Source organism: Vitis riparia, chromosome 5 (assembly GCF_004353265.1).
Source record: "Vitis riparia cultivar Riparia Gloire de Montpellier isolate 1030 chromosome 5, EGFV_Vit.rip_1.0, whole genome shotgun sequence".
Classification (NCBI taxonomy): Eukaryota; Viridiplantae; Streptophyta; class Magnoliopsida; order Vitales; family Vitaceae; genus Vitis; species Vitis riparia.
This window is the reverse complement of record NC_048435.1, coordinates 3,512,715-3,517,905: the sequence shown is the minus strand read 5'-3', so window position 1 is coordinate 3,517,905 and position 5,191 is coordinate 3,512,715. Positions and strand designations below refer to the sequence as shown.

The 5,191-nt window shown below is 33.9% G+C and overlaps 1 long non-coding RNA gene across 1 annotated transcript; it reads right to left on the bottom strand.

Annotated features, from left to right (window-relative positions):
- Positions 1 to 1,028: 1,028 nt before the first annotated feature.
- Positions 1,029 to 5,183, bottom strand: LOC117914968. The gene is made up of 3 exons (XR_004651347.1): positions 3,522 to 5,183; positions 1,835 to 1,976; positions 1,029 to 1,378 (listed from the first exon to the last, which is right to left on the bottom strand). It is a non-coding gene; the product is annotated as an uncharacterized LOC117914968 (long non-coding RNA).
- Positions 5,184 to 5,191: the final 8 nt, after the last annotated feature.

Sequence of the window (5,191 nt, the reverse complement as noted above, 5' to 3'; positions counted from 1 at the left end):
GGCGGCCACTATCTTCGGTTTTGCCGACCTACCAAATAATAAGATGCCACATTACATTCAAAGATTGAAAAAGATAGACTAATGGCCTATTGGTTGGTGCCTTGGTGATTCTGTGTGATGTTAATTTCAAGTCCTAAGCCCAATTCATTTGGATTAGACTAGATGATGCTTTTAACCACTTGTTAAGAGCGGTGACCAACGCTAATCCTAGTGTGATCAAGGACTTGTTTGAATTTAATTTGGTACGATGATTTTTTGAGTAATATTTTTAATATACTTTATGCGATGCAGTGGGAAAACAGAATGCAGAAAGCCTAAGCCGGAGCCGGGTGGGCCAATGGCACAAGAGGGCCAAGAAAGATGTTTTTGACGGTGTAAGAAAATTAGTTTTGACTATAGTATATTACCTTGAAAAAATAAGAATAAAACTTAATATTTATTAATTAATTATTTAAATTATTAATTTAAAATTTATTACTTAATTTTATTTTAAATATTAAGATCTTTCGATAAAATTAACTCAAAATTTATTCCAAATTAGTAAATTGACATATTTATTTTCATAAATTATAACTAAACTGAAAAAGCTCGATAAAGATCATCATTCAGGTAATTAAAACAAATTGTGATAAAAAAAAATAATATGATGATATAAATTTAAGAATAAATTAATTATTTTTATTTATTATTTTAAACTAATTTTTATTTTAAAACATACCATTAAATTATTTTATCAAATATACTTAATAATTTAAATTAAATCATTAAATAACTTTAAGTTATTAAATTAGTTTACTAAACACCCACTTAGTCTCGGTGTATGAGAATTAATAGTTTGGTATTGGGTGCAAAGGGAATAAGTGGCTTGGTTGCTTGTTTGTATTTGAGCTATAATTTTGATGTTTTATTTTGTATGAATTGTGGCTATCTTTGGCTTTTAAAAATTTTGGGAGAAAATGCAAGAAGGGAAAAAGAGAAAAACAATAAAAGGAAAATAAAATAAGCGAAGGCAAATAAAAAATCCCTTAGGCCTGAAAATTCCAGCCGATTAAAAGCCATGAATTTTACAAAAAGGACCAACATAAGCAATACAAAGAACGTGCCAGGGCTTTTCTTCGAGAGCACAAAAATGTAAATTTCGAATTTCTTGAGAGGAAAAAAAAAAAAAAAAACCACCAAGCAACAAGCGTCACATCTATTTTCCAAAAACTCTGCCACATGTGGAATACTTTATTGGATTAAAAAAATTCAAAATTAATATAATGTGCCAGTTCAGTTATTCCACTAAACAACATGCAGCATAGCTGTAAAGGATGATAATGCATCTCCAAGCATTATAGCTCATGTTGACCTTCTTCCGCCATTATCCATCTTCTCCCTGCAGAGAGAAGCCAAGAATTAGAAAATCAGCTCTTTTTTCTGGGTTGGTAGGGAGACGGTGCCCTAGTTCAAGTTGAATCTATACGGCTAATAAGATCGGCTGTGTCCATCTGATACCATGATCCAATCAATGGGACGCTTGAATAATTGATCGCACACCAAAACCCTGGATTAAGAGGACCAAATAGCACAAGTGCACATCAGCACAATTTGGTTCAAGGCTGTGAACCAACCAAAAGTTGGTCAACAAAATGGAGAGGCTGAATAACAATGGTGGTAGTCAGGCATCAGTGACCAGCCATACAATTTCAAAATTGGTACTAGAACTCAGGGATTCTATACCATCCTAATTTCCTAAGCTTTTACTTAACAAATGCATTCTTCTATATAACAAATCTTAGGTCCTTACATGCAATTGAACCATTCAAGGAACTAATGGGTATGTAAAGCAAACCTCAAAAACTGAGAAAGCTAGGAATCTTTTCTCTCTATGGCATCCTGATGTCTCCAAGGATTGAGAGCTTCTTTAACAGCCTGAGCTTCTGTGGAACCCTCCCAAGCTAGCTTCTCCGACTCCAAAACAGTCACTTTATCATCTGCATGACATTTAAATAAATTAAAAGAAAAAAAAAACAACTAAAAGTTAAAAATGAAGATTTATTGTACTTGTTGAGGCAAATTATGTATTTCGATGAAAAAATTTTAATATGAACAAAGCCAAAGAAAGATGAAGTGAATAAGTAGCAAGAGAAGAAAAGGTAACAACTGTTCACTTCCTTCCAATCAAAAACAAGTGATTGAGGTACCTCAATCAACTTCTTTTACTTCAATCATTTAGATCATCTGGATTGAAGGGTCAAAGTAGTAGTTCTAGACCAAACCACACTTGAACCATATTCAACATTTTACGGTGGTGGAAATGATGCTTGTACTACATGACCCAAATAACGTGAAATGGCTAAAGGATTCTTGCACCAGACTCCAAGAAATCAAGATAAATTTTTGTCAAGCTGACTAAACTGTTGTTCTCTCTTTTCCCAATGCTGCTAGGATCTTTTCAAAAATCTTTAGAGCACTCATCAAAATGAAAATTTAATCCCTAATGAAGAACATCACATCATCAAAATCTATACCCCTGGCAGACAACCATTTTCTTCAGATCTTCTCATAAATTTTTACATCCCAATGAAGCAGTCATCAAAAATTCAATGACCTTTCCATCTCTCGAGATCAAAATCAAATTTTCATTGGCAAACACTGCCCCATGTTGTTGGATTGTCTGCCTAAGAAAATGTTTGTTTCCTTCAACTGAACTCACTAATACTGCAATTAAGGTGTGGAAATATGTTGTTTCCCCAATACTGTACTTGAAAACCCTACTTTAAGTTGGAACAGACATAATTTCATTCAAGTATGGGAGTAATGAATGAATTCCATGTCTCAAAGCAGAAAACATTTTCCAACAAGGAAAAACTCCCTAACATGGATTTCACATCTCCTTGAGGAATCGAATTGAGAATAACTCATTTCAAACCCTAATATCCAGGATATTCGCATCCATGTTATTCTAATATGCTAGACCTTAACCTCAGTAGTATGCCTGACATTCACCTTTAATGGATTTCAAGTGAAACAGACACAACACCTCCTCTCAAAATTGGTTAACACTACCAACTTTCTTCTTAAGATTTGTCTTTTGCCACTAGATTTGATAACCATTCAACTAATTGATCATAGTGAACAAAAAGAGGGAAAAAAATGCTGAGCATCAATTGATGGCATATGATCTCCCTAAAACAATCATGTTTGAAGGACTCTTCCAAACTGGAACTTGGGCCATATTATATCTTGAATGGTTCCATAATCTACATTCTATGAGATGCAAGCAAACATTTTTCTTAGCAACAAGTTCAAATAATATTCATTTTTGAGATACCTCAATTGGCACATCTTATTACCTCTAAACTGGCAAAAAAAAAGCAACTGGGTTTCTTCTAACCTTACATAAACAATTGGCTCCAAAACTCAAAACCCTAGCCCATGAGTTAGATCAATAAAAAAAGTCAATATTATCATTTAAGTTGAAAATTGACAGAATAAATCATATTAAAGCTGGAAATGAAATTGGAGGGTTCTCACACAGAAGCCAGTCTTGATCATGAACAACTCCATTGAAGCTCCAATCAGAGTTGAAACTGCAGCAATCTTCAAGTACCAACCCAGAAACTTCATGATGTTCCTTCACTCAATACCCTAAAATCAAAGGGCTAACATTTTGCAAATAATTACAATTAGGGCAAGCTTGTTGTCAACTGTTGAAGACAGTGAGTTCACTAGAAAGAGAGAAGTAAAACCATCACCTACTTGGATTCTTGGCTAACATCAAACATGTGAAGGCATAATGAAAACTTCTATTTCATCATTAACAGAGAAAGATAAGGTTTAAAATTGAAAGATGTTGGGCCACAAAAGAAATAACTAATTGATAAACATGATTAGGAACATAAATGGAAAAAATAACAATAAGAGGTAAAGATTAACTGGTAATTGTGAATTTACATTTCCTTGTGGTAGTGCGTAGACCCCACAATGGTAATGAGCTCTAACAGGGTCCAATGTAATCTTGGGATTCATAAGAATTGGAAAACAAATGCAATATCCAGCAATAAATTGAAAACAACTATAGTTGATGGATAGGCCATCTACCTGGGCTGAACTCCAGCTATAGTTGAACACAATCCGCCCATTTCATTTTTCATGGTCAGTTCTAAAACCATGTGAAAATATCTCTCAGAAACCTTATGAATGATAAGAGACCAAGACAAGTTCTCTCTCCGACTTGGCTTATTAGGCAGGGTGCATAGCTTATCCGTCTAGACGATTGACTCTCACCCTCATCCTAACCTTTGAAATTTAGTAACATTAGAATGGGAGACAACAACATTATAATAATAAAAGCAAACACTAAATACTCTACCATGGAAAACTCAGTTTAAAAAAAATAAAAAAAATAAAAAATAAATAAAAAAGAAGGAAAGAAAAAGCAAAAAAACTTGCAACAATGTATAAACTTTCCATTTCTCTGCCTCTTTTCTTAGGATAAAGCTGCCTTAAAGACAGCAAGAACAGCAATGCCAGTCCTTAATATGAGATCCTAAAAGTTAAAGGGGGAACTGAGTTCTACATTTAGGCCTCAAAATGGTGCCTGAAGCAGAGGCAAAAAGTGAGGGGACACAATGCACATGGTAGGGGTTGGAGCTCACTGTCCAGTGACCTCACTTGACCCACTTAAGATATTCATGTATCTAAAAGTGAAGTTTCCCAAAGGCTCAAGCATCTGTCCTATGGACTGCCCTGTTATTTTCTTGGAGATATTTATTGGAAAATTTATGTGGGTTCAAAAGAATAGCCATATAGCTTCTAATTCAATGTCTCGGCCAGCACTATACCACATAGAATGTCAGAAACTCAAGTTAAATTCAATGATCAATCGGTAATTCTTGCAAGAAGAAATATAGAAAAAGGTTTACTTTGAATCAACAAACCCATTCCTGTGTGCATATAAATTTCTTCCTCTCTTTCTATTTTATTTTTATTTTTCATAGGCAGAGGTTTTAGATTTCTCGGGTCCCAAATAATGATCCCAAGAGTTTTCTTATATTTTCTCAACAAATACTAGAATGAATAGAATTATGCAGGACGTGACAAAGGCAGCAAAAAATCAAAGAAGCATTAGAATCAAGAATGTGAATCAATTCTAGTAACATTCTCTAGAGAAAATTCGAAGGAAAAACATGGGGTAAAAATTGGA